Source organism: Rhinatrema bivittatum, chromosome 13 (assembly GCF_901001135.1).
Source record: "Rhinatrema bivittatum chromosome 13, aRhiBiv1.1, whole genome shotgun sequence".
NCBI lineage: Eukaryota > Metazoa > Chordata > Amphibia > Gymnophiona > Rhinatrematidae > Rhinatrema > Rhinatrema bivittatum.
In genome coordinates, this window is record NC_042627.1 from 67,415,459 (window position 1) to 67,428,010 (window position 12,552).

The following is a 12,552-nucleotide window of genomic DNA, read 5'->3' on the forward strand; positions in this document are numbered from 1 at the left end:
TTACTGTTAAACTCTGCTTAAATGTGCAATTAATAAACATTTCTTCAGAGATAATTAATATGCATTATTGAATGTTATGCCAGATTCCAGTGCGGAAGCCATGCATTTATTTTTCTTTCAGGATATTGTCATAGTGGTGTTTTCTGTATAGTGTTTTTCAATGAAGCTTACCAATTTGGAGCTATGCTGATGGCTCTGATTCATTAAATATCCCAAACACCCCCAGCTCAAGGCATACAACAAGCGCTCGTGAGCCTCACTTAGGCTTTCCTTAAAATGGAGAGAAAGGCAGAGAAGGAGAAAGAGTCTAGATCATTGGTGCATTGCCTGGAATGGAATTTAGCAAGGTTCTTCCTCTCCCATTCAAGAAATGATGTCCATTTTTTCCGAGTTCACTCTCCATCATTTCTGAAATGGGATCCTGCTGCTGTATCAACGCGTGCTTAATTTTAAAAACCACCAACCCCCCCCCCCCCCCCCCCCAAATCCTATGTCAGATACACACCCATGAATCCTGGCCACTGGTGTGTGGCAAGAGTTCCAAGGGAATCAGTGGGGGTGAGGAATGAGGTAGTTTCCCTTCATCACCCTGAGCTTCTGCAAACAATATATGGAGCAAACTGAATACTTCCCAGTGGTTTAGCCCCTCATAATATTACTTCTCATTAAGATTTATTTTTTCTAAACATGGATCCACTTTGCACTGTGCCAGTGTCCTTTATGATAAAAGAAATCTAATTTAAAAAATGCAACCTCATAAAAAAAAACCCCAATTATTCCTTAAAGAAAAATTTGTAGATGATATCGATTTATGTTCTATTTTGTGGACCCTGGTACTGTTAGGTGTCTCTTCCTAGCCACAACCAAAAAAAAACAAAACAGACTGAGCAAAGTCTAGGGTCAGCGGTCTATTAGATTCAAAAGCTGCTGTTCCTACAGAGACCTTTTTCCTCCCCCAGCCCTGTCCTGACTTAAGAAGAGCCTGAAGTGGGATATGCCCATTCACTTCCAGGCTTCTTACAGCAATTCAGTCTGCGGGTTTGAAAAGACGACTATAGTTCTTCAATGCCAGGACCTTGGTCCAGGCTAATTGGTTTTGGTTCAAGGGGATATTGGATTTGTGAAAAGCCCAAATTAAACTTTCCCACGCCAGATCTAGCTCTTGGAAAAAAAACCAAACCAGAGAGCAATGCAAAAAGGTGATTTGCAAGGTGAAACCCAGGCCGAAATGGAAGTTCACCTGTTTTTAGGTAGAGTATATATCAATGTTCCTTCAGGGTTGCAGACCAAGGGACATCCAGGCACGCCCATAAAGCGCATCCCCAGATATATACATAAATGACCTGACACCAGTATATATTACCAGCTTCATATTTTTTCCCCCCAAAGTTCCCTATGCTCTTTTTTTTTTTTTTATAATGAGCATTAGTAGTGTTTGATTTTTTTCAGCTGTAGAAGAGGAGGTTGAATATTTAGAACAGATTGGTTAAGAGTCCTCAGCCCTCAGAGCAATCATCTGAGAGATTTCTATGCACAGCAAAGGTTTCAGCATACTGAGGGTCTGAATGAACATATGTAAGGGTGAATTCTTTCTAACATGAACTGTAAGATATGGGAGAAAGGGAAGTTAATGACTTTCTACTATTAGTTTTCTATAGGCTTAGTTTACTTTGGCTAAACCCTTGTCTGTATTTTAGATAAACGTTTGACAACACATATTGTAAATTATTCTATTATTTTTGTCTGTCCTTCACTTGTTTAGAATATTCTGTCAAACATAAGAATTTATATAAAGGTGTGTCTGTGGTATACTGCCATTCTATTTTTTTTTTTTTTTTGCATTTTATAAATTGACTGCACAAAAAATAATATATTTTTTACAGAAATTAATGAATTGTGTCCTTCTAGCCAACTTTCTTTTCTTAAAGGTACATAATTTATTCTTAGATGTGTTTCAGTCGTTTGGACTTATTTTCACCAAACATTAAGGTTTCTTGACGTTTTTAGCATGTTTGCCTATTATCTGGTTTGGAAGTAGAGGACAGTTTTCTTTTGGCAGTTATTGACACATCTACAGTATAGTGATAAGTAGTTTTGTTCGAGTTTCAGCCTTGATGTTTGATGCTACTGCTCACAAGCTTCTAACTTGTACTATTTTAACTCCTTTTTGTGTCTATTTCTGCATATTGCCAATATATGTGGACCTATTTCAGTGAGTACTATGGGCCTGATTTACTAAGTTTGTCTGCCCTATAGACACAGAATGGGAAAAAAAAAAATCCTTACTAAATCAGGCCCAGAAAGAATGTGCTATGGGTTTTACATGCAATAACATACTTGTATTTCTTCAGACCTTTATAGTCTATCACCAATACCATGGTACACTTACACTATAGTTCTCAATGGCAAGAGACCTATGATGCTAGCAGGCAAGGTTGTCAAGGGTCAAAGCAAAGCGTGCTATTCTTCATCACATTTTTATGTACCCCATACTTTTGTTTTTAAATATTGCCAGTGCACCAAATTATGATGTTGCCTGCTTTTTTTTTTTTGCAAGCAACAAAATCCACAATCAATGACACTGATGGGAGGAAGCTAGTACAGAGTCGAGATCTCTAACACTGAAGGAAGTGAAATATCTGTTTGCTGGGGCTGTTTCTGATTGGTTTGTACCTGCAGGTCATAAGAGCTGTCATTTGAAATATGGCACCCTACCTTCTCCTATAAAAATTAGCCTGGCATGTACAGTAATAGCAAAAAAGTATCCATGGGCAGTCCAGTTATGCTGCTGTATTAACACCTTGCATTCTGTTAATGAGTTAAGGGATAAGCAAAGCTGACTCATTTCTCACTTTAAACAGCACCATCATTGAAACATTGACAAGCTATTAATGAACAGCAGTGCCCTCAGTGATAATTAATGCTTGCTTCCTGCTTTTACCCAGGTATCCTCCAGATAATATTGCATTCGGACATGTTCATTTAACTATATGCACCACTCTCATGTTCTTTGCTTATCTTCAGTTTATTTACATCAACTCATATTTTTCTCTTTGCTTGTCAGTTTATTCCAGTTTTTTCAATGGACAAACAAGTTAATACAGTTTCCATACACTTTTATGAGGTTTGGTAACATTAGGTGTATTTGCTATTTTATTTTGGGTCTGTAATTGTCAGGGAATGTTTCATGAACAAATAGGTAGAACAACCTAAGCTAGAATATGTATAGTCCAATATCAGATTATAGATATGAACTTTCATAATTAAGCAGCACTGGTAGCAGTGGAAGTCAGTGTAAGCCCTTTGAAATATATTCAGTCTGATAACTGGTGAAGTGCATGCCCCTCTGACACCTGGTAAAAGCCAGCAGCTATGAAAGAGATCTCCATGCAGTCACCAGAAACCCTTAAAACAGTGATGGAGACATATTAAACCATGCTAAGGAAGTGTAAAACCTGGAGTGCATAATTAAATATTAATGCATTGGCTGATATACTACTACCGAGTCTTTGGCATCCAGTTTGAAGTCATTGATTTTTTTTTGACCCATGTTCTTTGGTAGTGGTTCATGTTGACTCTATTTCAAAACTGCCAAGACTCCCTTGTTAAAAGCCCATAGCTCTTGTCAAGTCAATCTTACATCCCGTCCTTGACCATACTATAGTTTTCTGTGCCATGGTTCATTTGTCTAGATACACTACCCTCTCATTCATGTCAAAGGTTATCTAGTGTTAGATAAATATAATAATTCTTATAGAAAAATGAAATTCCTCTGCTCTTTGTGTCTAATTCAATGAAAATCACAGCCTTGGATATAATGAATAGTGGCTTTGTTGCTGTGTTCGCTAAACTCCAACTAACAGCTCTGCATTCATTCTTCTTTCCCACCATTGGATGCTGATTAACCACCTAAATTATTTTTCTCCCTAATGATGGTTTTTCACATTCCCCATTAGGCTGGAATAAGCAACCAGAAGGAAAACAATTCTGGAGCACACAAGGATGAGCTAACCATAGAAAAAAATCAAAGAAACAGTGCTCCGACTGTGAGTCTGCCTTTACGGTTTTCTCTTCTTCTCCTTCATTAGGCATAATATATGAATAACAGCATTCATTCATTGATTGCTCTTGAAAGTAGCACAAAGAGCATGCGTGCAAGACAGTGATGCATGATCTGCCTACTATAAAGGAAATGATATATACAGCATGCTGGATATATTGGCATAGACACCATTACATTTACTTTTTCTGAAAGCATTTTTATACCATGCCAGTGAGAGTTGTATTTTCTGGGTTTGTCCACCCAGCATCCAGTTTGGTCAGAAACCTGAAATATTTTCTATTTTAGTCAGTTATCTCACTTTAATGAGTGAGCCTGGGAGGACGTACCATCATGATTGGGCATGTGATCACGTACTTATAAATGACCATTCATTCTTTTTCTTGTTAGGCAAGGCAGAAAGGGAATGGGCTAAAGCTGGAAGAGATGGTGACACACCAAGGACAGGTAAGTCAGTTACACTCAATGCAGGCTAGATTTTCATTTCTCTGTGCTTGTACTACAGTTCACCATTGTTTTTGTTTTTTTTCCAGTTTGGCACTATAACCTGTTTGTATTAAATACCAAGGATTAGTTGTCGAAAAAAGGCCAGAAACTATTAATCTAGTTTGTGTCACTTAGGATATCTTAGATGTGTCATTACAGAAAATCCATTATATTATTTCTTAACTTTTTGAAGGATCTGAAATCAAATTTATAAGGAAACAGCTCATTATATTATCACAGTTTAAAATGTTGATCGCATGATGTGAGGTCAAGAACTGTTTGAGGATACTGTAGATTTTTGTACCATCTGAGATATTTCATAATCCAATGTCTCAGCACCCAAGAGTTTGAGTACAGGAGGTTGACATTGCTGCCTGAATATCCCACCATCACCTTAAGTTCAACATGGCCAAAACAGAGCTCTTACATGTAGGTCACGTGACTGAGAATGGAACTGGGGACACCAGGCTTGCAGCTCTGTGCTCCCACCAATCTACCACACTGTCAGCCTTTCCCCATCCTCATTATTCGTATTTCACTAAAATACAAAGAGCCCTGTCTTCAAAACAGTTTGGTTACAGGAAGAGAATGTGAGAAATTTTTCTGAATTCAGGGTCCAAATGTGTGCCATTGTAATCTTGTGTGCAATTGAATATTGGCAGCCGAGACTTATTAGCACTAGCTATACCCAAGTGTCCAGGTATATGTGACAACTAATGTATATTTAGCATAGCCTGGGTTACATGAATTTTTTTTTAATTCATTCAATTTGGGTTACATGAGTGTTACTGTAGTTTCGATTATAATAAGAAATGCATCTTAAAACATTTAGAGGCTCATGCACTACTGAAACCACCACTACTTAGCACTTTTATAATGCTACTCAATGTACACAGTGCTGTACCAAAAACATTTAAGAGGCAGTCCCTGATCAGTAGAGCTTACAATCTAATTAAGACAAACCATACAGGGCAGAAGAGACTTGGGGAATTTTAAGAAAATGGTTAAAAATTAATGAGGCTGTGACATTCAGGGGGTTAAGATTTAAAACAGCCTGAAAAAGGTGGGGTTTTAGATGTGATTTAGATAAGGAAATAGAGGGAGCATGATGCACCAGCTCAGGAAGTATATTCCAAGCATATAGTGCAGCCAGGTGGAGAGCTCGGAGTCAGAAATTAGCGATAGAGGAGAAGGGCACAGATAGGAGTGACTTGCCTGATGAGCGGAGTGCATGAGGAGGGGTGCAGAGAGACATAAGAGAGGAGAGGAAGTGAGGTGCTGCAGAGTGAAGGCTTTTGTAGGTGAGTAAGAAGTGCTTGAACTGTATGCAGGAATGGATAAGAAGCCAATGTAGTGACTTGAGAAGAGGGGTTATGTGGGTGCAGTGGCTTTGGTGAAATAAGTCACGCAGCTGAAGTTTGGATAGACTATAGTGGAAAGAGATGGTTCACTGTGAGATCTGTGAGGAGCAGGCTGTAGTAGTCTAAGCGGGAGGTGATAAGGGTTCTGGTAGTGTGTTCAGCAGAAAGGAACAGATTTTGATGATGTTATAGAGAAAGAAAAGGCACATTTTAATAGTGTTTTGGATATGTGTAAAGAAGGAGAGAGAGGAGTCAAAGGTGACTCCTAGGTTATAGGCTGAGGGGACTGGGAGGATGACCGTGTTATCCACACAAATAGAGAAAGGAGGAAGAGGGGAGGTGGGCTTGGGGGGAAAGTAAGGAGCTCTGTTTTGGCCATGTTGAATTTAAGGTGATGGTGGTACGTCCGGGCAGCAATGTTAGACAAACAGATTGAGATCTGGGACTGGATTCCTGATGAAGTTTCTGGTAAATCTGGGAATCATCAGCATAAAGATGGTTTTGAAAGCCATGAGGATATCAGAGCACCAAGGAAAAGTATCCAGAGAGAAGAGAAGAGGGCCCAGGACAGAACCCCAAGGCACACCAATTGATAGAGGGATGGCAGTAGATGACTATCCATCAGAAGAAACACTATAAGTGTGATGGAATAGGTAAGACGAGAACTAATACAGGACAGAGTCATGAAATCCAAGTGAGGAAAGAGAATCAAGAAGTAGGTGGCAATCAACAGTGTCCAAAAGCAGCGGAAAGGTCATGGAGGATAAGGACTGAGCAAAGACTTTTGATTTTAGCTATAGAAAGGTCACTGAAGATTTTGACAAGGGAACGTAGAGGACAAAAACTAGACTGGAATGGATCAAGAATGACTTGACATGAAATAAAGTCAAGACAGCAGCAGTGAACAGCACGTTCAAGCAGTTTGGAAGCAAAAGGGAGGAGGGAAATAGGATAACAGCCAGCAGGGCAGGTAGGGTCCAGTGAGGAGCTTTTGAGGAGTGGTGTGATCCCAGCATGTTTTAAGGCAGCAGGAACAGTAATAGTTTAATGTGATGGACCGAGAATATGACAGATGGAAGGGATGACTGCGGTGGAGATAGAGTTGAGGAACTGGGTGGGAATGGGGTCAGTGGAACAAGTAGTGAGTTTGGAGGAGGAGAGAAGATGGGATGTTTTCCTCCACTGTGACTGCAGAAAAGGAGGAGAGAGTGGCAGAGGCCAGGGGGAAGGGTAGAGGAAAGAAGTGGGGGAGATCATTAAGGCCATTTAGCATGCACAGAAAATAGCATGCTATACCCAAACAGTTCAGCGCACATACTAAATCACTCTTCCAAAATGTTAGTGAGCATATGATAAAATTAGCATGTAACTGCATGTTAATTTAACAGCATCACATGCAAATTAGGTTTTAGAAAGCATGCACAAAATAGTGTGGTATGCTGTCCACCACACACTATTTCATGAGTATCCATAAAGCCTAAAATTAACACCCGTCTTAGAGAGACATTGCATTTTTTTGCATGCATGCTGCTTATTGAAATTCCCTATGCTAACCAGCCTGACGTGAAACAGCCTGTTAATATTGGGGATTTTATCCCACCCAATTGACCTATCAGCATTGGCCCTCCACCTCTGGAGGTCGACTGCTATCCACATCAAGACCCTGAGTTTTCACATCAAAGACCACCTTCAAAGATTCACAAAGAAGTCCTGATGTCTCCCTGAAGGCAGACCCTCTCCTAATTAGAAGCACCTACTCCTGTCCCACCCCTCTGGAATGAATATTCTGGAAGGTCCAGAGTCTTGATCTTCACCAGCAGGATAGACATAAAAGCCCTCCTCCTGAACCCACTCTAGACCTCTGAATGATGCTGCCTAGTGGTGCTTCATCACTAGGATAGGGTAATGGTGAATTTCCATTAGATGGTATCATTTGGCGTCAGTAGATGTGTCAGGAGGAGAGCTCTCACATCTCTTCTGCCAATGAAGATTGGGATTCTGGATCCTCCTGAATAGTAGCACAGGGTGGGAGGGAGGCTAGGGAGTTAAAACTTCTAATTGAGGAGGCTGCCTTTATGGAGTGGTCAGGGCTTCTTGGGGATTCTTGCCTTCATGGGGGCTTGGGTCTTCTTGAAAGGGGCCTGCCTTCATAGGTGGGGTCCTTCATTTTGGGAGGGTTCCTTGATCCTTCACGCTTGGGGAGGAGGTTGGTTTGGGGCATTGAGGTTGGTGTATAGGATCTTGTTTTTTCAGTGGTAATCCCCCCCCATGCCGACCAGCTTTTTACTTAGGACACAGGAGATTTTGTGATCCATCACATGCAAGCTACTCTTTATATGTTAGTTTGAACACTTATTGTTCATGTTGAAGACAATAGTTTTGTGGGCATGAGCAAAAGTTTTAGTTCATAGGCTGTTAAGTGGAATTTAGCATGCATGCTAAATTTTTAGCTCACACATACAATTCTTTAGGGCTAGCTTTACTGCACATAACTAAATAAGCCTGAGTCTGGCTCAGGAATGACTTTACCATTACGCAGATCTAAATGATTCCCTAGAGCACAGCAGTTTTGGGATGCATCAGGGTCTTCCCTATGCATAAGCATAGTGAGCTCTCTCTGTGACTGTATTGGCCAGTGCCCTGAATCTCAGGCATCAAATAGTAGCTCTTTGTTTCCTGCTTTACTCCCTCCCCTCCCTTGCAGTGTGTAGAGAACAGGACGGGAAGGGGGGGGGGGGGAGTCTAGAGTAGACAGAGCAAGGCAAAGAAGAGCCACTCTACTCCCTATTCCAGCCCATCCCTTCCTGTTGTTTCCCCATTCCTTCCTATTCTTCAGGGAACAGGAATGGAAGGGGGTGACCTTGGAGTGGACAAGAATTCAGTTTTTGCCTGCATATTTCTATTTATGATTGTGGTCACTTATAATCCATTTGGAGAGAGAAGGCAGGTAGAAGCCCTGCACTGAGGACTTCTACCTGCCTGCTGCTGCTTGGATCTCTCCCCTGTGCTCCAGCCACTTCCAGCCCACAGCCATGAGATCGGAGGCCCCCTCCTTGTGACATTATGAGGGCAGGGCCATTAGTGGTCCATGATGACACAGAGAATTCATTACCAGCTGGTCTGCTTTGCTTTATCCATTGTCTTTATATCACTTGCACTGAGGACTTCTACCTGCCCGCTGTTGCTCGGATCTCTTGCCTGTGAGCCAGACATTGGGGCAGATTTTAAAACCTGCACGCGGGTGCAGATTTGTTCACGCAACCCGGCGCGAACAAATCTACGCCCGATTTTATAACATGCGCCCGCAGCTGCACGCATGTTATAAAATCCAGGGTCGGCGTGCGCAAGGGGGTGCATGCGCCGAGCCGCGCAGCCTGCCTCTGTTCCCTCCGAGGGAATTTTCTTTCCACCTCCCCGCACCTTCCCCTCCCTTCCCCTACCTAACCCGCCCCCTCCAGCCCTACCTAGAACCCCCCTTACCTTTGTTGAAGAAGTTACGCGCGCCAGTCGACAGCCGGCCAGTACTGTTATCGCTAAAGGTGATCTTGGTTCATAGCATTGTTTTAGGTGATTTTAATATTCATGTCAACCAAGATCCATTGCCATCAGCAGCAGAATCTTCTTTGCTGGGTTAGCTTTGGAACAACAAGTCAATTGTCTCATGTACAAGTTTGGGCCCACTCTTGATATGGCTTTCATGAGTGTTAGCTTTTTTCCCCCCAAGACTTGTATCAAATCAAATATCAGAATATTCCTTTATCTGGTTACATTTTCTGGCTTGCAAGTGGCCCTGCGAGCTGGCTCACTCACCCCAATATCAGCCTCCTGGAAGAATGTCAGGATGTCGCTGATGCGCGGCTGGATCCTGCCACTCCTCCAGCCCTCTGATGTTTCCATAGGTGCATGTGTGCTGAACTCTGGCAGACTTAAAGGGCCCAAGGTTGGAAAAGCCCCGTGGTGCCTCCTGATGACATCACAAGCTTAGCCCTATAAAGGACCCTCTCTTCCTCTCTCTCTCACTGCCTTGACAACAGGTCCAGCTACATTGTAGTGCATGTTGCTTCTGCCCAGCTTGTTCCTACCTTCATCTGCCCAGGCTGCCTCAGCCCTATGCATCCCTCTTTCTCTCTGTCAGACGGATACCTGGTTTGACCCTTGTCGGGACCCTCCATATGCCTGATCGCTGCCTGCCTTGACTTTTGCCTGGAGTCTAGAGATACCTGACTGTTGTCTGCTTACGACCCTATCCAAGCCTTGGACCACATCCCCCGTCTTCAACGGAGACCATCACTTAAGTCCTGCCGGACCCGGCACCCAAAGGCTCAACCAAAGGAAAATGTGGGCTGGTAAAGGTGAAGCTCCAGTCTGGTCTCTGCTTTGCCTGGGTCCATCTGCTGGTGGTGAGAACCTGCAGGGCTCCTCCCTGCAGGTAGAGCCAATCTCACCCGGTCCAAGGGTGCAGAGATACAACAGCCTGATCATTCTTTACTTAACATTACTTGCTCTATTGGTTCAAACCAAGATGCAAAAAGGGAGATGATCCTTCCATCAAGTCACCAAACGTGGCAGGTGAACCCAGGTAAAGGAGAGACTAGTCGGAGCCTTCACTTATATCTGCCCATGTTCCCCTTGGGTTAAGCCTTTGAGTGCCGGGCCGGCAGGACTTAGGTGGGGGTCTCTGCTGATGGTGGAAGGTCTGTAGTAGCTAGGGTCATAGGCAGGCAGCAGTCAGGCTATACGTGTTCCAAGCAATGGTCAGAGGCAGTTAGCGGTCAGGTGTATCTGGGGTCCAGGCAATGGTCAGAGGCAGGCTGCAGACTGGCATATCAATGGTCCAGGCAATGGTTAGAGGCAGGCAGCAGTCAGGCATATCCGGGGTCCAAGCTGAGGTTGAAATTAGGTATCCACCCGAGGGAAGAGAAAAGGGATGGATAGGCAGGACGAGGAGGCAAGGACAAGAACAAGTGGGCAGTGAGCATAGGACAGGCTGGAATGAAGACAGAAGACAAACTGGATGAGGACTGAGGACAAGCTGGAGGAAGACTGAAGACTGGAACTCGGGGAAACACCACGCATTACTAGGAAGTTGCTGAGGCAGAGAGGGAGAGACAAAGAGGGCCTTTTATAGGGCATGTGAGCATGTGAGGTCATCAGGAGGCGCCACGGGGCTTTTCCCGCTGCAGGCACTTTAAATCTCATGGTGTCGGGCATACACATGCCTAAGGTGAAATGCGGCTGGTGAAGTCGGTGGAGTCCTGCTGTATGGTGAGTCTGCAGCATGTTGTTGCTTTGGAAAGTGTCATCCTGCCACATGGAGTGTTGGTGGCATTTCATCGCATCTAGAGGCAGCGAGAAGGGCCTGGCTGGGGAGGTAAGGCAGCGGTCTGCCGAACACAACAGACAGTCAAATCATGAAATTATACTGTTCTAGGTATATTAGATACCATTGCACCTAGAAAGACTTCAACCTAGGTGCCGTAAATCTTCTCCTTGGTTCACAGCTGCTTTAAGAATTATGAAGCAACAACTGCAACTCTGTGAGCAAAAATGGAGGAGATCTCCATCGAATCTTAGAAAGTGGTTTATTATCGGAAGTTGCAGCTTATCGAGCTAAGATTACTATCTTATCGAGCTAAGATTACTATCTTAGCTCGATCAAAAGGCAATATTATTCATTTAAAATTCAATCTGTAGGTAATAATTGAACTGAGCTATTTCAAATGGTAAAATCTCTGACATCTAAATCAGTTCAGCTTCTGTCAGTGATGTTTCTGTTACGCTCGCCGCCCATGGCAGCCCCGCGGTGCGGCCCTCTCATCTCTCTACACAAGGTTCAGGCTCCAGCTCCTCATCGCTTGCAGTGGTGGGCCACCAGTCCCGACCTCGGACTTCCGCCAGCACCTCCGGCCCTGCTCCACTTCCCGGGACCTCCAGCCAGGATGCCTCCATCTTCGGGCCTTTCCGCGGGGTTCGCGGAGAGATGCCGCCGGCGGCACCGCGCCCCTCCCTAGGCGAGCGCGCATACCTGTGAAACCTTTAAAGGGCCTGCGGTGGGAACCTGGCCACAGACCCAGATGCTGACGTCAGTTCCCTCAGTGCTTAAATGCTCAGGCCTCGCACTGAAGCGTTGCTTTTGCAACAGGTCTCCTTGGTCTCCTATTCCAGGTTTCCTCGTACTCATTGCTTCTCCATGAGCCTTGCTTCATGTTCCTGTTTCTCCAAGTTCCTGGTTCCTGTTCCGTGTTCGTCTCGTCTGTGAGCTGATTTACTTTCTGATTCTGACCATCGCTATGCCTGACCTTGCCTGCCTTCTCCGAGCCTGACCATTACTACGTCCGACCACGCTTGCCTTCTCCATGCCTTGACCACTGCTATGTATGACCATGCCGGCCTTCTCCGTGCCTTGACCATTGCTACGAATGACTTTGCCTCAGACTTTCTTATTTTATTATTAGATTTTTATATACTGACATTCATATGCACTCTTGAATCCAGAGTTCCACATTGCTTGCTAAACCTTCCAAGTGCCGCCAGCTTCCATTCAAGCTTGACAGTGACGCCTCTGTCCCTATCCTCTGGACACGGACTATTAAGGCTTCGGCCTCCCTTTGCTCAGGCACCTTTAGTTCCTTCTTGTTCCGTGGT